We start from the raw sequence: 22,503 nt of genomic DNA on the forward strand, positions 1-22,503 counted from the left end.
CTACCATCTTTGACATTCTTTTAAGACCTTTTGTTGACAAACACAGTAACGGCCCTAGGTACGTCACTAAGAATCTGTGTATACTTGTATATTTATATTTATATTTATGTTGAACAATGCTGGGCTAGTGTATGAGTGAACAGGGGGAATATTCAAATTACAAGTAGAAAACATAGGTCCAAGAAATATTTTGTGTGCAGTTTGAAAAGATGCATTTAAAAGCTGCCTGTTTTTATCTATGTAGGAAATACATAGTCCAGGCAAAACAATGAATTAGGCTTTAGTTCCCAAGATCCTTTCAGGGATCATTGCTGTTGATAAGGTACGTGGCCCTGAGAAAGTCACTGAAGTTCTCATATTCCCCATCTATTAAAAGGAGATGACACTAACCTACTAGAGGTGGTGTTAGAATGAACATATACATGTTTACTCAGTATTGAACACTCCATTACATTTAACATTGACCAATTATTGCATGTAAATTTCTTCATCTGCAGAGCGAGTATTTGATTTGAACTAGAATGCTCTCCAAGATTCTTCTCAATTAAAACATTAAATAATTTAGTAAAATTTATAGAAACAATAGCATGTGTATGATAGCACTTAATCTAAAAAAACTCAAAAAAGCTTCTGCAAAGCAAAAAGAAATAATCAACAGAGTAAACAACAACCTACAGAATGGGAGAAAATGTTTGTAATCTATGTATCTAAAAGAAGGCTGACACCCAGAATATATAACAAATGTAAATAGAGCTCAACAAGAAAAGGAAAACCCATTAAAAAGTGAGCAAAGGATGTAAACAGACATACCTCAAAAGAAAACATACAAGTAGGTAATGAGTATGTGAAAAAATGCTCAATACCACTAATCATCAGAGAAATGCAAATTAAAACCACAATGAGATAACATCTTACACCAGTCAGAATGGCTACTATTAAAAAAATATAAAAAAACAGATGTTGGTGAGAATGCAGAGAATAAGGAATGCTTATACACTGGTGAAATGTAAATTAGGACAACGCCTGTGGAAGACACTATCTAGATTTCTTAAGGAGCCAAAGATAGAACTATCATTTGATCCAGCAATCTCATTACTGGGTATCTACTCAAAGGAAATCATTTTACCAAAAAGACATCTGCCCTGTTATGTTCATCACAACACTATTCACAACAGCAAAGTCATAGAATCAACCTAATTGTCTGTCAGAGGGTGATTGGATTCAAAATGTGGCTCGCATAGGTACACACACACACACACACACACACACACACCATGGTATTCTATGCAGCCATAAAAAATGAAATTATGTCTTTGCAGCAACATGGATGGAGCTTGTGGCCATTATCCCTAGTGAAATAACTCACAAATGAAAATCAAAAACCACATGTTCTCACTTGGGAGCTAAACAATGGGTACACATGAACATACATAATAGAATATTAGATATTAGAGATTTTAAATGGTGGGAAGGTAGAAGGAGAGTGAGAGAAGAAATACCATCCATTGTGTGCAATGCACACAAAGTGATGGGTACACTAAAGCCCAGATTTCACCACGCTACAGTGTATCTATGTAACACAACTGCACTTTCAGCCCTAAATCCTTGAAAATTAAAAATGTAATTAAAAAAAATTCAACGTGTTACAATAGTCCACAAAAAATAATAAAAATAAAGTAAATAAAATTTTAACAATTCCTATCTCACTTCCCACTCTAGAAGATGACATGTTAGTTTTGTTTTCTTGATGAATATACAAACAGCATAGGTATTGGGGCAAGAACAGCAGGTTTTTTTATCAGGCAGACTTTGAGTAGGATACTTTGAGGTAGTAGTCAAGGGCGATAGTCAATATCTTTAGCAACTGTTAAATTATAGGCGTCAACCAATGTGAATAGCAACTGCACCCAATCAAATTACAGGCACCAAGCAATGTGAATTATGTTAAATTATGGGCACCAACCAATGTAAATAGCTGCTGCACCCAATCAAAATTATGGGCACCAACCAATGTGAACCCAACCAAAAGGGAAGGCAATTCCACGTGAACCATCTATTATAGCCACACTTTTGTGTCTCATGAGTATCAGTGCTGGCAGAAAGGCAGGTGGTAGGGCAGAGCCTGAGCTCTGAAGATTTATTTCATGTACGACATCGAGTCTATAACTTAAACTCATATGGTTGTGACAATCTCATCGTAAAATGAGGTATGTTTCCAAGAGAGATATTATCCAAAGATAACTAATTCTAGGATAAAGAAATTTTAAACCGTAAGTCTACCAAAGATATCTATGGTAAAAATGAGTTTGACTGGAACTTATCTTGAAAGAAAAACTGTGGAAAATAAATTTATTTCAACTAATTAATTTAAAATTGCCCTAGTACTCAGAACGAAGAATAAAAATTTGATTACTTGAAGGGGAAGAAATTTGGGTTATTTTGCCCACCCCCCAATGTAAATAACATATTTTCCACTCCAGTGATGAGTCTGACAGCACAAACCTATAGGTCATTTTAAAAAACAATATTATAGATTTTCATCAGTTATCCCAAGGATTGCTTTTAATTCTTTGTCATTTTTATTATTCTCATTTGAATTCCTATTCCTGTGGGTTAAAGTTCCTATTCCTGTGGGTTAATAATTTTCAAAATTTAATGTATCTGATCATTGGTTAGAAAAATCAACAATAGACAGGTTCAAGCTATATTGTTAAACAGAGAGTGCTGTTTAAATAAAAACTAACTTTATTAGTTATCTCTTCACTAGTTACTATTTCAATCTTTTTGAAAGGCTTTGCCTCCTTGAGAAACCTCATAACTCTAGGCATGTGGAAAACAAGTACTTATGTAATAAGAACCTTGTGGATAAATCTATTGCAAACCTAGTGAGGACCAAATAAATTAATGTCAATTAGAATTAGAACACATTAGGATTGTAATAAAAGCCATACGCTAGTAACCTTCCATTTGATTTCACTCAGCAGATACCAGTCTTTGAATATGTAACACTAGGAAGAAAGCCATATGAGTGCCTCTTCTTTTGCCTTCTCTATGATGACAATGTCTCTAACTTGCAATGACTCAGCTACAAATAATTTTTTAATGTGTCGCCATTTGACGATAGTTAAATGGCTACCATATAAAATGGCATTTTATGGACAGGCATGGTGGCTCATGCCTGTAATCCCAGCACTTTGGGAAGTTGAGGCAGGGAATCACTTGAAGTCAGGAGTTTGAGACCAGGCTGGCCAACATGGCAAAACCCCATCTCTACTAAAAATACAAAAATTAGCCGGGTGTGGTGGCACATGCCTGTAATCCCAGCTACTCAGGAGGCTGAGGCAGGAGAATTGCTTGAACCTGGGAAGTGGAGGTTGCAGTGAGCCAATGAGCTGAGATGACACCACTGTACTCTAGCCTGGGCAACAGAGTGAGACTCTGTCAAAAGAAGAAGAGGAGAGGAGGAGAGGAGAGGACAGGAGAAGAGAAGGGAGGGGAGGGGAGGGGAGGGGGAAAGGGTAGGGGGAAGAAAGAAAGAAAGAAGAAAGAAAGAAAGAGAGAAAGAGAAAGGACATTAAAAATAAAATTAAACTTTTTGGTAGCTTACACCTGTTACAATTGCTCAAATATGTATAATTTAACTACATTCAAGATCTATTTAATATAAAATTCCATTTGATGTCTTATATGATATTTAAACCTTAACAATTTTCATTTCCTTATAAGAATCATTTTACTACCCCCAGTTTACGTTTGCTTCATACTTTTTAAGCACCTCATTAAGAATCACCTATAATTTTTTCCTTCATTTCAACCTTGGTGAATCTGATGATTATGTGTCTTGGGGCTGCTCTTCTCAAGTAGTATCTTTGTGGTGTTCTCTGTATATCGTGAAATTGAATGTTGGCCTGTCTTGCTAGGTTGGGGAAGTTCTCCTGGATAATATCCTGAAGAGTGTTTTCCAACTTGGTTCCATTCTCCCCTTCACTTTCAGTTATACCAGCCAAACATAGGTTTGGTTTTTTCACATAGTCCATTTTTCTTGGAGGCTTTGTTCATTCCTTTTCATTTTCTTTTCTCTAATCTTGTCTTCACATTTTATTTCATTAAGTTGATATTCAATTTCTGAGATCCTTTCTTCCACTTGATCGATTTGGCTACTGATACTTGTGTATGCTTCACAAAGTTCTTGTGCTGTGTTTTCCAGCACCATCAGATCATTTATGTTCTTCTCTAGACTGGTTATTCTACTTAGCAATTCCTCTAACCTTTTTTCAAGGTTCTTAGCTTCCTTGCATTGGGTTAGAAGATGTTCCTTTAGCTCAGAGGAATTCATTATTACCCACCGTCTGAAGCCTCCTTCTGTCAATTTGTGAAACTCATTCTCCAGGGCAGTTTTGTTCTCTTGCTGGTGAGGAATTGTGATCTTTTGGAGGAGAAGAGGCATTCTCGCTTTTGGAATTTTCAGAATTTTTGCGCTGGTTTTACTCATCTTCGTGGATTTATCTACCTTTCGTCTTTGATGTTGGTGACCTTCGGATGGGGTTTCTGTGTGGATGTCTTTTTTGTTGATGTTGATGCTATTCCTTTCTGTTTGTTAGTTTTTGTTCTCACAGTCAGGCTCCTCTGCTGCAGGTCTGCTGGAGTTTGCTGGAGGTCCACTCCGGACCCTGTTTGCCTGGGTATCACCAGAGGAGGCTGCAGAACAGCAAAGATTGCTGGCTGTTCCTTTCTCTGGAAGCTTTCTTCCAGAAAGGCACCTGCCAGATGCCAACTGGAGCTCTCCTGTATGAGGTGTCTGTTGACCCCTCCTGGGAGGTTTATCCCAGTCAGAAGGCATGGAGATCAGGGAACCACGTGAGGAGGCAGTCTGTTCCTTAGCAGAGTTCAAGTGCTGTGCTGGGAAATCTGCTGCTCTCTTCATAGCAGGCAGGCAGGAACGTTTAAGTCTGCTGAAGCTGTGCCCACAGCCACCCCTACCCCCTGGTGCTCTTTCCCAGGGAGATGGGAGTTTTATCTATAAGCCCCTGACTGGGGCTGCTGCCTTTAATTCTATTGAAGTGAATACTATGCATATATGGATCTCTATTTTTAAAAACCTTCTAAATCAGAGCAGATGGCCCATTTATCTCTAGTAATGTTAAACATAATGGTATTTTAGTACTATGAAATTATATAGTCACTTTTTAAGGTTGATTTTTAACAAAGTTGCAAAAGTGTTGGAAAGTGTTGCTTCACATTAAAAAACAGCAAAAGAAACAAATCTTTGGGAGAAAATTGTGATTCAGTTCACCACCACTATTGTCTTTTAAATGAACTGATAAACATATGCTTAAACACATTGCTTTGTAATTTAATTGTTCTTTCAGACAAATTCACTCTATGAATGTTTTAAAAATCTTAACCAACCACATTAAAAGAATGGCTAGGATTATGTAAGTGGGGAAGATGCTCTTCCAGCAGTATCTTAGTGTCGTATTCCAGAACTGCATTTCTTTTGGGATGCTCTAGGAGAGAATCTGTTACCTTGCCTTCAGCAGTTGCTAGAAGCTGCCCACAGTCCATGACTCATTTCCCCTTTCTATCTTCAAAGCCAGTGGTGACCAGCTGAGTGTTCTGCATAATGATTGCTCTGACTCTGCTTCTTCCATCACATCTCCTTCTTCAAATCCTGCCTCCCTCTTTCACTTACAAGCATCCTTGCAATTACATTGAACCCAGGAGATAATCCAGGATAATCTCCCCATTTCAAGATTTGTAACATAATCACATCTACACAGTCCCTTTTGTTCAGGGAAGAACAGGTTCAGAGAAGGAAATGGATATTTTTGTAGAACTATTTTTCTCCCTACCACAGTGAGATAAATGCAGTGCTCTTATTTCTTCTTTTATGTAATCTTTGATCTAACAAACCATACTTATTTTCTTCTAATCATTAAATTGATGATTCAGAGTTTCATTTTTGAAGTACTATTTATTAGGCTTTCAAGACTTTGAGAAAACAATCTTTCTATTTTATTTTCTTTTTTTCTTTCTTTTTTTTTTTAGATACAGTCTCCTCACCCAGGCTGGAGTACAGTGACATGATCTCACCTCACTGTAACCTCTGCCTCCTGGGTTCAAGTGATTCTTCTGCCTCAGCCTCCTAAGTAGCAGGAATTACAGGTGCCCACCACCACACCCAGCTAATTTTTTTTTTTTTTGTAAAGATGGGGTTTCATCATGTTGGCCAGGCTGGTCTTGAATTCCTGACCTCAAGTGATCTGCCTGCCTTGTCTTCCCAAATCCCTCAGCTTTCCAAAGCCTAGGACTATGGGTGTGAGCCACTGCACCTGGCAGTGAAAACCATCTTTCTAATGTCTGCCCCACATTAGTTCTAATTTGTATAATTTCTATTTCCTTAGAATAATTTTTATACCATTGTACTACCTGTGGCCCAAGTTTGCCTTATATCTTTTAAGTACCTCATTAAAAATCCCCTCTCAAATTCTGTTAAAGTGAATACTATGAATATATGGATCAGCCTACGAAAGGAAATGCTTTCAAATCAAAGCAGATGGCCCATTTATCTATAGCAATATTATATATAATGATATTTTGTACTGTGAAATTATACAGACACCCTTTAAGGTTCTATATAGTTTTAGCCTGAACCCCCTTTCCACACCTCTGTCCCAGAATTTCCTTTAGGTTTTTACCTTTCTGTGAATCGAATGCAAGTGCAGGCTGGGTGCAGTGGCTCATGCCTGTAATTCCAGCACTTAGGGAAGATGAGGTGGGCAGATCACTTGAGGTCAGGGGTATGAGATTAGCCTGGCCAGCATGGTGAAACCCCATCTCTACTAAAAATACAAAATTAACCAGGCTTGGTAGCATGTACCTATAATTCCAGCTACTTGGGAGGCTGTGGTATGAGAATCACCTGAACCCGGGAGGCAGAGGTTGCAGTGAGCTGAGATCATGCCACTACACTTAGGCCTGGGTGATGGAGTGAGACTCTATCTCAAAAAAAAAAAAAAAAAAAGATTTAGAGGGAGGATCCACCAAGATGGCCCAATAGGAACAAATCTGGAGCACAGTTCCCAGGAGAGCAATGCAGAGGGCAAGTGATCCATGCATTTCCAACCGAGGTACCAGGTGCATCTCAATGGGAATGGCTGGACAGTGGATGTAGCCCAAGGAGGGCGAGCTGAGGCAGGGTGGGGCACTGCCTCACCCAGGAAGTGCATCGGTCTGGAGGACCCCCTCCTGTTGAAAGTGGCCATCGGGGGCTTTTCTGGCCAGTCTGCCATTCTGGCCACTCTGGCACACAGAAGATTTCCACCAGCCGACAACTGCCACAGGTTTCCAGGACAAAAACTGGCACAAATCCGGACAGCCATTTCAACTGGCGCCTGGAACACCTGCTAGACAGAGCCACACATTCCCCTGAAAAAGAGGGGACTGAAGGCATGGAGCCAGGTGATCTGGCTCGGCGGGCAGGTCTCACCCCCACAAAGGAGAGCTCTGGCTGATATCAGGCGGGTATCCTTCTGGGATGAAGATACCAGAAGAAGGAACAGGCAGCAACCGTTACTATTCTGCAGCCCCTGCTGGTGATTCCCAGGCAAATAGGATCTGGAGAGGACCTCCAGCAGTCCTGCAGCAAATAGACCCATTAGAAGGGAAACTAAACAACTGAAAGAAATAGTTTCAGCATCAACAGAAAGGATGTCCACTCAGAGACCCCATCTGAAAGTCACCAACTTCAAATATCAAAGGTAGATAAAGCCACAAAGATGGGAAGAAACCAGCAAAAAAAGGATGAAATCACTAAAAACCAGAACTCTCTACTCCTCCAAGGGATCACAGCTGTGGGAGGAAAAAGAATAAGCCTCCCTTGGCAAGTACTTTTAAGGATAGCTCTCATGTAACTATGGGAATTTGAGTTTGTATATTAAAAACTAATATATTAATGTTATTGGTGCTTCATTCCACCCACAAGTTAAGATAAACATTTTATAGTTTGTGTTTTTAGTCTAAGCTAGTTTAAATATGTGGAGTGAAATGTTATAAATGAACCATTTATTTGATTAAAACATTATCGCACATATCTGCCTTTATAGCATTGTCATAAATTGTGCAAAAATAGATATATTCGGCACAGCAAGGATCTGAATAAATGCCATCTCTAGTGCCCAATTTTTGCCTGAAATCTTGTCAGAAAAGTATTTAGTTAGATAAATCATTTATTATAACATTTTATTAAAATTAAATGTACAAGGACAAATTATATTTTTAAAACATGAAATTTTATTCTGAAATAAATAACAAAAACAAGACTTAGAATTTAACATTTTGGTCCTCTAATGGCTTACATGGGCAGAGATTCCTGACACCCTGTAGATTGAAAAATAATTTTGCCATCCTATGGTTAAATTGTAAAATCTCAAAAGACTGAAAAGATTGACTTTTAGACTAGCTAGAATTGACTTGAAACTACGGGAATGTATTACTATATCTAATGAAGGAATGTGCAATTCAAAACGCTTTGGTGGATGAACGGGATGAGGAAAAGGGGTTATTCAGCAATTAAAGCACCAAAATCTGAAAGGTAGAGAGATGAACCATGGCACTGCCCAAACACTATCCCAGGGAACAGGAACTGCAGCCCAGCCTATGGTAGGGGTACACCAGCTGTGGTCAGACCACTTTAGTTCCTAACATTCAGCAGTCAATTCACTCAACTAAACTCCTCTTTTCCAAGTTTTTGAATGAGTTCACTAGAATTCTCATGTCTCTTTTCATATCATTAAAGATGATAATTACCATTATGGAATGTAAAAAACTATATTCTGATATCATACTTTTTGAATTATGTATCCCTGGGAGTTCACAACTAGATATGATTCTGTTCTCAGTACACTGACCAAACCATGTTTCTATGACTTAAAGATTAAACTACAACCTCCACACTGGAACTACTATTGAGTGGGAGCAGCTCAAAGCCAGTGGATAAAGAGAGCTGAAGATTTGAAGGAGAGTGGCTGAAGAAAGGGGTAAGTGTTTGTCAAATAGAAGAGAAGGAGAAGGTGGGAAGAAAGTTAACAGAGTGAAAAAAAAAGGAGAGATTTTATGAGGTCAAAGAACAGGCATTGCAGCAGTCACTGAGTAATTCAGAATTTAATTGCTTTCCAACAGTTCGGACCTTACAGAAATATGTGAGAAAACATAAAAACAACCTATTTGTACACCTTCACTGAGTTCAATTAATTCAGTCAGAACATAGATCATTTACTTAAATACTGAGGTTTGACAAATTAAAGGCCAAGGTGTTTGAATCCTGGGAATAAATTCACTGCCCCCAAAACATCTCTTAATATAAAGTGAGTAGATAAATTGAATGCCCTTTTCAATCATCTCCTATTAGATTAGTAAAGAAGGAATAAGTAATGCTATCACTTATGTAGGTTACCACCTCTAGTATGGTAATTACCGAAATGGAAACCAGAGTAAACATGGAAAGGAAAAGAGATCTGGGAAAATATCAAAGTAGAATCTGGTATAGATCCAAGAACTCTTATCACAGACTGGCATGGCAAAAAGTGGTCCTTTAGGAAATTTTGATTTCATTCCACTCTAATCATGTGTGATATATCCAAACCGTTTGAGGAGAGAGTGGGCATAAATATGTTGCTAGTAATAGCCCTTCAAGCAAAAAGAATGCAAATATCATTTACAATAATCCAAGCAACTGTTTAATTATCTTACAAAATGACCAAAAATAATGTATTCAAAGAATATTTTATATTATTTGAATATAAGATAAGCATATATCTTGCCTGCTTCCTAAGTCACTTATCAACTTGCCTAAGTTGATTCTGCAAGTGAGTGTTAATAAAAAGACAGACAAGTGATGGTTGTGATGAATCTTGCTTTACCTGTTTAAAAGAAAGTCTCATTAGTTTGGATTTGCTTCAAGTGTGAACAAAACGAATTTCAGTCTAAACAAAAGGATTCTGATGATACCACCATTCTAGGATAAGGCCATCACAACACACACACACACACACACACACACATACCCCTCAGATTTCTAAAGCAAGATGAATGTCTTGCTGTACAATGTTTTGCTGCCCTGTGAATCTGACTATTCTACAAAAAGCTGGGAATAACTATAACTATCAATATCTTTATAAATAAAAGAGGCACTTATTTATGCAAAATGATTAAAGTGCAACATCTACTTCAAAAAAGAATATGGTGATCATAGGTACTCTAATTGTTTTGGATTCCAATAACTATTGCCCATTGTTTTAAAGATTCTGTTATTTTAGCTTTTAATAGGCTAGATTGCTATAAATCTGTTTATTTTTCTGGAAACATGAATATTCTTATTATATTTATTTTAGTTTATAAATATCATTATTTGAGATGTTGATGTTTTTCTTATACTATTATCTACTGTGTTATAAAAATATTAATAAAACAGTTTTCTGGGAATTCAATTGATCTATCAAGTATACTCTATATACAAAATACTTCTGTAAGCATTGTGAGGCATACCAAAGTGCTAAAAAATCTCTATCGTTTATAACTTAATTTGTGTTTTAAAACAAGTTAAAGCATGAGTAAAGAGATAACCAATGTGAGAATGCTTTATATTTTATAAAAGAACCAACTTATCATCTAAACATAATAGTCTAAAAACCCAAAATGCAAGTCCTAAATACTGCTTGACTACACATGAGTTTTCTGCATGTGTATTCATAGATACAGCCTAAGCAACATACCCTACAATAACAAGCTTATATAGATACATAATAAAATGAATTTAATGTAGAATATATAAAAGCCAACTTCCCAAAAGAGCAGTAGTGCCAAAGAAACCCAGTTTTAATTATAAACATAGATTAATAGGTTTCCTAAAGTGGTTTCCACTTTAATTTCTGGAATAGCAAATTTAAAAGATGCAACAATATCTTTTGCTTTATTACACACCTTTGTTATTACTCCAACACATGAAAGAACAGTGTGTAAATTCCTAGAGTACAACCAAATGATTAATCTATTCAATTTGCTTTAATTTTCTTTTGTAGGAGAGTCAGGCAACTATTAAACCATGTGAATAAGGCTTACATTTTTAAATTGTTATCTTTCTCATTATAAATATCTTTCTAAGATTTTCTGAATCATATATAATGGCTGATTCATGCTACATTGCATAAGTATGAAGTTCTCCTATTATACAGTACGGTCTGATGGTTTATATTCCTAATATTTCCAAATGACCTAAATATTATTTTTATAATACATTAAATATTAAAATTGCATATTAAAATGCATATTTTCACATCGATATGCCAACATAAACAAACCTGAGAAGTCCCTGTTAAAGTTTGTATGTTCCAATTGCTTGTGCTTAAATTTGAGGCTTTGGCATAGTAATTGACTGCCCAAACAACTCACCCTGGAAGAGTTCTTTATGCCTCGTATTATCCCCAAATCAATTCACATAATTTATAAAATATTCCAAATTAAGGTTAAATCAGAAACCTGAAACCTCCAACCCCTGATTGGTTTACTATGTAGCTGATATCAGTAGTAACATTTTAAGTATATCAAAAGATACTCTTGAATTATGGAAAATGAAAAACAAAATAAATAACTTGCTTAGAAATAATAAAAAAAATTTAAGGTGATCTATTTCACTTCTCAAAGAACAGACAGAAATTATTTTAGAAACAATTTTGTTTATGTTTTTGCTTTTCTGTTTGTAAATTTGACTTCCAAATGCATTTATTTTCTGACAGCAATGAGTGTGTAAACTGTATTACTAACTGAAGAGGTAATTTAATGTATTTATTCTAATTTATTTAAGTATATTCCTTTATAATAAAGTATTAATAACTTTTATATAAATATATACTTACAGTTCCCGGAGGGGAAATTAATGTCATTGCATCTTGGTTTTAGAATCTTAGTAAATTCTTGTATTGAGAGGTACAATTAAAAAATTGCTAATTCAGGCCAAGGCATGCAGGTCATGAGGTCAAGACATGGAGACCATCCTGGCCAACATGGTGAAACTCTTTCTCTACTGAAAATGCAAATATTAGTTGGGCATGGTGCTGCCTGCCTGCAATCCCAGCTACTAAGGTGGCTGAAGCAGGAAAATCACTTGAACTGGGGAGGTGAGGGTTGCAGAGAGCTGAGATCCTGTCACTGCACTCCAACCTGGTGACAGAGCAAGACTCCATCTCAACCACAACACAACAACAAAAAATTGCTAATTCAAAAATGAGTTATAGTCCATATACGATTTTGAACTTGAGCATTTTAGAAACAAAATCAAACATGTTTCTCTAGAAACAATTCTATAATACTGGCTAAAATATTTTAAGTAGTGCAACTGGTACTGTATTAAAGGAAATTTGAGGTAATCTTGTTTTTGTGGACTGGCATTGGAACCAGAAAATGTTGAAATTCTGGGTCACAGAAACATAGCAAAACTCTTGCAATATTTAAAGTATTTCAGGGAAGAAAAACTCCCCAAGTAATTCTACCTATCTAGCATTTTTTCCAATACCAAGTATAATAAAGTTAGCATACCATGTCATTTATGAAAATAGATGCAAATGTCCCAACAAAAATGCTAGCAAATTATATTCAGATATATTTTAAATAATTGTACACAATGGCACAGACATATAACAAAATACAATAATTAAAACCAAGTACTACTGACACTCTAATAGAGAAGCAGCTTAATAAATAAGTCCCTGAAAAGATGAAAATTATATCACAGTATTTAGTGTATAATACATATTCCTTTTTCTAACAGTTGCTTTAAGTCATGTGGGGAAGCACAGATAACCATTTGGTAGAAAAAACAAAGAGAAATTCTTAAATATAATGCCAACAGCAGAAATCATAAAGGTAAACGCAGGCATATTTTATGAAATAAATCTGTTTTAAGTTTAATGACTTTTTAAAAAAATTTTTTGAGACAGGGTCTTGCTCTGTCACCTCCCAAGTTGGAATGCAGTGGTGTGATCACAGCTCACTGCAGCCAACTTTAACAACTTTTAACAAATACAATAAGTGCAATATAAAGGCAAACAAAATGTGAGAAAACGAATTTGCAATATCTCACTTCCTTAATATTTTTGAAAAATGAGATTGAATCTTAGCACTCAACATAAAAAGGAATTCTGAGCCAGGCCAGTGGCTTATGCCTGTAATCCTAGCACTTTGGGAGGCTGAGGTAGGGGGAGGACTTGAGGTTAGGAGTACAAGACTAGCGTGGCCAACATGGTGAAATCTGGTTTCTACCAAGAATACAAAAAATTAGCTGAGCCTGGAGGCACTTGCCTGTAAGTATCAGCTACTTGGGAGGCTTGAATACAGGAGGTAGAGGTTGGAGTGAGCCAAGATGGCATCAGTGCACACCAGCCTGGGTGATGGAGCAAGACTCTGTCTCGTGTCTCAAAAACAAAACAAAAAACTCTATCCCTAAAATTCCTACCCTATCCTTCCAACTAAATAATTCGCTTGCTTCTTTTCTGTTTCCTTCCAATATAAGCTCTATTTGAGAAAGTATTTTCAGCTTTTTGATCATTGCAATTTTAGCACTCAAAACACTTCTTATATCTGTCTATCTGAGCTTAATAAAAAGTTATTGAATAAGTAAATGATACAACTACAAGGTAAAAGGATTCCTGGAAGACTCTGAAGTAGGAAGCACCAAGAATCTGCCTCACTACCTAGGCAACAATTGCATTGCCAGAATTTGTCTGATGTAACTATTTTGAAACTCTGGAATATATTGGGGTCTGGAAATTTTCAGAGGATGATTTTTTACAAGAACAAAAAAGACCATCCTAAAACCATATGAAATCTTGAAAAAGAAGAACCAATCTGGGAGACCCACACTTCCTAATTTTAAAACTCATTGCAATGCTACAGTAATCAAAACAACATGGTCTTACATGAAGAGAGACATAGAAACAAATGGAATAGAATAGATAGCTCAGAAATAAACCTTTACATATACGGTAAGAGGATTTTTGACAAGGGTGCCAAAGCCATTCAATAGAAATTGTCAATGGGGAAGACAGGTTTTTCAACAAATATTGCTGGTAGAACTGAATATCCATACAGAAAAGAACTGCAGTTGGACACTTAACTACATCGCACACAAAAATTAACTCAAAACAGATCAAATCTAAATCTAAGACCTAAAACTCCAAAACTCTGAGAAGACAAAATAGGGCAAAAGCTTAACGGCATTGGATTTGGCAATGATTTCTTGGATATGAAACCAAAGGCACAGGCAACGAAAGAAAAAATTAGTAAATTGGACTTATGAACATTAAAATATTTTGTATATCCAACCACACTACCATAGAATAAAAAGGCAACCCACAGAATAAAAAAAAATATTCGCAAAACATATATCTGATAAGGAATTAATATAGAAAACTTTAAAACTCAACAACAACAAAAATAACTGGATTCAAAAATGGGCAAAGGAATTAAATAGATGTTTCCCTGTCAAAGATATACAAATGGCCAATAAACACATGAAAAGATGCTCAATATCAACAATAGTTTGGAAAATACAAGTCAAAACTAAAATGAGGTACCATTTTACAAAGATGACTACTATAGAAAAATAAAAACATAAAAAGTGTTGTAGAGTATGTGCACTCTTGATGGGGATGGAAAATGCTATAGCTGCTGTGAAAAACAGCATGAAAATTTCTCAAAAAATTAAAAATAGTATTACCATAATGTCCAGCAATTACATTTCTGGGTATATAAAAAAGAAATTGAAAACAGACTCTGAAAGGGATATTTGTGAAGCCATTTTCATCTCAGGATTATTCCCAATAGCAAAAACTTAGAACATATATATATATATAAACTTACACATACATAAACATATATACATATACACATATATACACACATACACATAAATATACACAAACAACATATGCATACATATATACAAACATACACAAAGGAATATTATACTATTTGCCTTAAAAAGAAAGTACAGTCTACAGCCAAAAAAGAAAGTACAGTCTACAGCCATACCACCCTGAACATGGCCGATCTCATCTGATCTCGGAAGCTAAGCAGGGTCGGGCCTGGTTAATATTTGGATGGGAGACTGACAAGGAATCCTGGGTGATGTAGGCTTTAAAATATATAAAATAAAATAAAGGCCAACACAAAATAAAGGCCATACACATACATACATATATACACAAAGGAATTTTATTTTGCCTTAAAAGGGAAGAACATTCTAACATATGCTACAAAAGAAATGAACCTTGATGACATTATGCTAAGTGAAATAGTGCATGGTTTCCATTTATATGAGGTCCCTAGAGACTTAGGGTAGTCAAAATCACAGAAAGTGAAAGCAGAATGGTGGTTGTCAGGGTCTGGGAAGAGGGAGAAATGGGGAATTATTGTTTAATGAGTATGAACTGGGTTTCTGCATTATAAGATAAAAAGAGTTATGGAGCTTGATGGTCATAATGGTTGCACAACATTAAAATGTATTTAATATCAACAAACTGTACACCTAAAAACATGATTAACATGGTAAATTTCATGTTACGTGCATTTTACCATCATAATTAAATTGAAAATTAAACCCCCGAAACCCTGTGTGATATGATCCATTTTATGGTTAAACATATACTTAAAGATTTTATTTATTTAAACAAGCCTCAAAATACAGACACCAATATGTCACCATTATACCTTTTCATCATTGAATGTATACTTGCTTATAGGTTACAAAATAATTCAAATTTTAAAACAAAGATTAGAAATTAACTGCCTTTCCCCAAACCAAAAAACAATTGCCAAAGCCTTTCCCTCATCTCGTAAACAGGAGCAATGTATTAGATTTTACAGTTTTTATTTTACACATCTTTTTCCATTATATACCTTTTTAGAAAGATATGCCTGTTTTAGACTTTTCATACTAGAAGTGGAAATCACACAATTACTAGGGTCACAAACATATAAATTGTTTTAGAACTATTGAAGCATTTAAGAAAGGTAGAAATACAGTTGCCTAAAGGGGAATAAACAGCAGTTTGCAGTGACATACAGATTGTCATTACACAAACAACTCTAAACAGAGCTGTTTAGAAGGTTCTCAGCTCCTAGGCAGACACGGTTCCCAGGTGTTGTCTCTTTCCCTCTGCCAAGCACTTCTGGTTTGAGCAGGTGTGACTGCATGGTGGGAGGAGGGAAAGAAGTTATGCTTGGGGGAAAGTTATAGCTGGTGGAGCTGATGGGAGTTAACTGTCAGGGCACTGGGACAATTAGTAGATGACAGGGCTACCTGCAGCTCCTTCATCTGATAATCAAAAACGCCACTAAGTGCTTTATTTTTGTTGCACATACTTTTTCTGTCAAATCTGGGTGATAAAATTACAGTTTAAAGTTTACTGCCTATCTCCCATATAGAACTAAAAATATTTTATTGTAATTTGGTAACTGCAGATAAAACCTGAATCTTCCTTTTAAACTGTTTATAAACTAGACAGCTATGGAAACAGTAGGTCATTTGTTTATTCAGCACTTAGAGTTTGCCACTACTAAAGTATTTATTGCTTTTTAATAATGTATCATTTGTACCATGATTCACAAGTCAATGCATCAATGCATCAAGTAGATAAGAATTTAGTAGATAACTTAATGGGTCTATTGAAAGAACACATTTTTAACCCTAAAACATATATATACATATATATATATATACACACACACATATATATATATACACACATATATATATATACATACATATATATATATATATATATATATATATATATCAGCAGAGCTGTTTTTCATGTATGTACAGAGTCAGAAAATAAATATTAATTGAATGTCTACTATATATAAGGTACCACATTTGAAACTGGATATACATTAAGGAATACAGATATTCTTCCTGCCTTCATCATGCTTACAGTCTATAGAAATAAGATGAAAATAAATAAGCCAATAAACAAATGAATATGTAACTGTAATTTTTGAACAGTGCTATAATATTTTTAATAAAGATACAGTAAAAGAATAATAACAGGGACATATGATGTGTATGTATATGTGCATTTGAGCATGAGTTACTTGGATAAGATGACCAGAGAAAGGTTCTCTTAGGCTGTGTAGTTTAAGCTGAGGGATGAGTTGGAAACAGAAAAACTGCAACATATAGAAGGAGGTGTATATAGATAAAAAGTGTGTGTGTGTGTGTGTGTGCATATATATATATATATATATATATATGTAGAGAGAGAGAGAGAGAAGTGATCATTTCAAGATCATGAATATTTAAAGACCCCCATCAATATGACATAAAAAAGCTAAGGGCAGAAATATGTGTGTTGCAGTATTATTAAGCCAATATGTACATGATACAAAAATAACAATAAATAGCATAATAATACTTTTTGTAAAAAATGAAATTAGTTTACTTCATATCTAAGAGGGGAAATCATACATCATATTAGTAACAAAAATTATACCGAATTCTGAGTGGAAAAAAAAGTAAAAACTCCAGCGAAGACAAATGCAACACAAAATTATGGAAGATAACATATATTTTACCTACATATTATTTGAAAATATGAGGCCTGACAGAAAAAGATAAATAGCAAAACAATAAATTAAAAAGAAACCATCACTTCCGATCTTCTTACTCATTCCCTTTAGATTCCTGATTCAACCTTTCAGTCCCACCGTGATCTACGGATCCCATCATTTTTGATAGTACTCATTTTCTTAGTGCCAGAGATGGGAAAAGAACTTTAGAAACTATCTTAGTTTGAGACTTAACGTTAATTTAAAAACTAACAATTCAGAATGTGGCTTCAAAAGTTAAAAAATACAGACTAATGTATGTGACAGTTTAGGGAAGCACATCCCTGGAATTTTCTGTTGAGTTTTTGGCAAGCTTGTTGAAAAAATATGTAGGCTACTTGGATGGATTACAAATGAAACAACTAAAATGATGAAAGGGATGGCTTACAAGGACAGATTAAAGGAAAAAATATGTATGATTTCAGCGTGTCAGAAACTAAAAAAGAAACATTATGGTTTACAAATATTTGAAACGTAAATTTGAGGTAAAAAAAGAACTCTGTGTACAAGGTACACAATTATGAGTATATTAAAAAGAGAAATGAAACGATTCCCTGGTAATAATGTTAATTGTTTTACAGTAAGAATATTTGGACAAATGACCCAAGGATGTGCAAGAATTGAAACCACTAGGCAGACATATTAGACATTCCTAGTAACCTAAACTATGCAGACCTCAAAATATGTAGACGGCCATCTGAACAAGATAAAGTAGGTCAGGGAACAACTGCAGAAATCTTCCTATCCCCCAGCTGTGTTTTAAATTTAGAAGGAAGTCTTCTGTGGATTTGGGGCTTTTCTCTGTAAGTGTGCTACAGTGAAAAGATTCCTCAATCTGGATCTATAAGACCTAGTTTTGAGTGCTGATCAGTTATTCTCTTCTCAGTCCATATCCTCATCTGTCAACAGGGATAATAATAGCCCCTTAAGCTGTTGTGGGTTTTAAAAGAGCTGTTTTTATGAACACATATTTTATGTACTTAAAAGCATTGCTCTTAGTGAGATATATCAATTATTATTATGAGTGTAATGTGTCAAAAGCTAGAGGATGAAGATTGTCAAAGAGAATAATGCTTGAGACTAGGCTATTATATCCGTCATCTGCGTAGGGTAAATCGGCTCTCCTCCAGGACACTGCTTACCTTGCAGCCCTCTTAACTGGATACTGTTTCTCCTCCTATAACTTCCAGGTCTGAACATGTGGTACCAGTTCCTTTGCTGTTCCAAGCCACTTCCAGAAGGTTTTCCCTCCTCTCTCTAAAAACACTCAGTTTTAATTTCATGTCGTCTCTACTCCTCCGCCACTCCTTCATATAAGTACTCCTGATATCTGAACTACATCCCCCATCCTTAAAGATTCCTGATTTTGGTTTACTGTCATTCTCCCCAGCATTTCTTGGGGCATAAGATTTTGTGATTTTAGTAACAACAAAGATGATTTTTCCAACACTTGGCCATTCAATGCCAATTTTCTTCTAATCATCATGTCTTCTACCCTCCCTGAAATGTAACTTCTATAGTCATATTCTCGTGATTATAATTACCAAAACTTTAATTACATTGGAATTACTACAATGCCTCCAAATCTTTTTCCTCCAGTCATCACTTATTATCTTCTTACTCATTCCCTTTAAAACCCCAATTCAACCTTTCAGCCCTACCAGGATCTATAGATCCCATCACATTTTTTGTTTTTTTTTTGATCCCATCACTTTTTAACAGTACTCATTTTTTTTCTGCCAGAGATGGGGAAAAGACTTTAGAAATTATCTTAGTTTGAGATTTACTAAAGCAAAAATGATGAAATCATCCAGACAAAGCAAAGATGGGTGTAATCAATGGAGAAATCAGTAAGTGGTTAAATACTTCTGGAAATGCATAACCACAGAGACTAAGTTGGGAAAAGAGATAAGAAGGATTAGAAATTAGAATAGTGGCCAAGAATAGGGTCAGTGGAAATTAAGGATGAAGAAAGGTAAAAGGCAGAAAATTCTGGTAAGAGACAGAAACTCTGAGAAATTTAAAATACTGGTAGCTGAGTAATTTCATGTGATGAGAAAATCTAATAAATAGCATTGCCAGTAGGTACTTAAAAATAGAGATGGGAATCATTGATATTGGGATCTTTCAGGAAGTCTAATGCCAGAATGTGAAAAAGGCTATAAGTTCATATGTGAAAGTTTTTAAGGGGACAAATGATGGGGAAGAAAGAAGGCTCTGAAGCCACTGAGGAAGTGAAATGTTATGAAGGTTAGTAATGGGTTCCAAAGGGGAAAGGAAGTGTTCTATGCTAATGGAAAGAAAGAAAGTGTTAATGTTGAGAAGCAGTTTGAAATAGTTTTTGAAAAAGCAAGTAGTATGCCAACCTCTCTTTCTCATCTCTTGAGTCCAAGAACTGAAAAAAAAAAAAAAAAAAAAAAAAAAAAAAAAATGCACAACTATAATTACCTCAAGTAAAGTAGTACAGAAGAAGGGAGTAAAAAATAAGTTGGAATCAGAACATATAGACTCAAATTGAAATTGCTCACTCATTCCAGGTCATATGACTTTTTTGAATCTCAAGTCCTTATCTGTTAAATTAGATTAAGAATATGTTCTCTGCTTATGTTCCCGAAAGTAGAAATGTTTCCTAAAGTGAAAAATGCTCATGTCTCCTAAAGTGGAAAATGCTTATAAAATTTAACCACTGTGTTATATTTGGGGGGAATAGACATAATAACACATGTGGAGATAAATTTTAACTGTTAAATTATTTACATATATACCAAGGAAAAAAATGATGAGGATGATCTCATATTAGATGGCATATAATATGGTTTGGCTCTGTGTCCCCATCCAAATATCATCCCAAATTGCAATCCCTGTGTATTGAGGGAGGGACCTGTACTCCCTAAATGTCCAGGGAGGGAGGTGACTGGATCATGGGGGTGGTTTCCTCCATGCTGTTCTTAGAGACTGAATAAGTTCTCAGGAGATTTGCTGACTTTGTAAGTGTTTGGAAGTTCCGCCTTCACTATTCTCTCTCTTTCCACCATGTGAAGAAGGTCCTTGTTTCCTGTTCGCCTTCCACCAGGATTGTAAGTTTCCTGAAGCCTCTCCAGCCATGTGGAACTGTGAGTCAATTAAACCTCTTTTCTTTATAAATTACCCAGTTTTTAGTGTTTCTTCTTTTCCCCCTCGAAACAAATCTCCCTCTGTCACTAGGCTGGAGTGAAGTGGCCTGATCTCTGTTCACTGCAACCTCCCCTCCTGAGTTCAAGCAATTCTCCTGCCTCAGCCTCCTGAGTAGCTGGGACTACAGGGGTGCACCACCATGCCCAGATAAATTTTGTATTTTTAGTAGAGACTGGGTTTCACCATGTCAACCAGGCTGGTCTTGATCTCTTGTCTCATATCTGCCCACTTCGTCCTCCCAAAGTGTTGGGAGTACAGGCATGTGCCACTGTGCCCGGCCTTTGGATATTTCTTTATAGCAGTGTGAAAATTGAGTAATACAGCATAATTCTCCTGGCCTTGTAAAATATTTACAATTAATCCAGTTTGAGTTTTTTTTAAATGAACCACATTTTGATTGAATAATTATTCAAATAAACCAGAAAAAATGTTCTAATTGATGTAGTTTGAGACTATTTGGTGCTTTTGTTTAGCTAAAACTTATTCACAAGGTTATGTAGAAATGAAATTAAATGAGGATGAGATATAAGGCAAATTAAATACCTTCATTAAACTAGGAGAAATAAAAACCTTATTAACCTGTAAAGTCACTTTGTACTATATGATGTATCTGAAAATTACAGAGAAAGCACGCTTGTACACACCATATTGAATAGTAATAAAACAATGTAGAGGAGCAGTGAAATCCTACAAAATTAAAATAAATCATAAAAGTCATGCTGAAATCAAACTGAATGGCAAGATTTGAAGAAAATGTGTTTCAAACCACTTTCCAATGCTCATCTTCTTTCCCCATCTTCACTATTTTTACCAATAATGCATTCTAACACATTAATGCTTTCTGACCAAATCAATGCGCACACTGCTTTACCTCTGAATGTGAAAAAAGAACTTTACACTTTACCAATCTAAATTTGAAAATTTCAAGTTATTGTCTCAAGAGAATAAATATAATTTACTCCTTCTGAAATAACTACCAGTTAAATAATGGTTAGACATACTGTGTGTGTTTTACAAATAATAAAATCATTTAACAAAATATCTCCATGATATACAAGATATGTCATTCATTGACACACAGCATCATCTAATAGTTAAGAGGACAAACTCTAGATTGTAATTCTAACAAGCTACTTAGTAGCTCTATGATCTTATTTAGCCACTTTATACCTCCATTTTCTCATTTACATATCAATAATAGTAGCACTTGCTTCAAGAGTTTTGAGACTTAAAGATGGTAATTAGAACGGTGGAACACATAGTATGCACTCAATACATGTTAGACTTGAAAAACATTAGAATGAATGTCCCTTGTTAACGTATCTGAGCCTCTTAATGCTGACATGGTGTTGGTCTCTAATGAAAAGAAAGTGAGGCCGGGTGCGGTGGCTCACGCCTGCAATCCCAGCACATTGGGAGGCCAAGGCGGGCGGGTCACGACGTCAAGAGATCAAGACCATCCTGGCCGATATGTTGAAACCCCGTCTCTACTAAAAAAATACAAAAATTAGCTGGGCATGGTGGCATGTGCCTGTAGTCCCAACTACTCGGGAGGCTGAGGCAGGAGAATTGCTTGAGCCCGGGAGGCAGAGGTTGCAGTGAGCCGAGATCACGCCACTGCACTCCAGCCTGGCTCCTGGCGACAAAGCAAGACTCTGCCTCAAAAAA

General features: G+C 35.7%; 1 protein-coding gene and 1 pseudogene across 2 annotated transcripts in view; one reads left to right on the plus strand and one right to left on the minus strand.

Annotated features, from left to right (window-relative positions):
- The window catches only part of EDIL3 (EGF like repeats and discoidin domains 3), a 429,598-nt gene that overhangs the window by 398,885 nt on the left and 8,210 nt on the right, over nucleotides 1-22,503 (minus strand). The gene's annotated exons all lie outside the window — the stretch shown is intronic.
- Nucleotides 15,071-15,189, plus strand: LOC119468297 (annotated as a pseudogene).

This window comes from Cebus imitator, unplaced genomic scaffold, assembly GCF_001604975.1.
Source record: "Cebus imitator isolate Cc_AM_T3 unplaced genomic scaffold, Cebus_imitator-1.0 Scaffold16, whole genome shotgun sequence".
Classification (NCBI taxonomy): Eukaryota; Metazoa; Chordata; class Mammalia; order Primates; family Cebidae; genus Cebus; species Cebus imitator.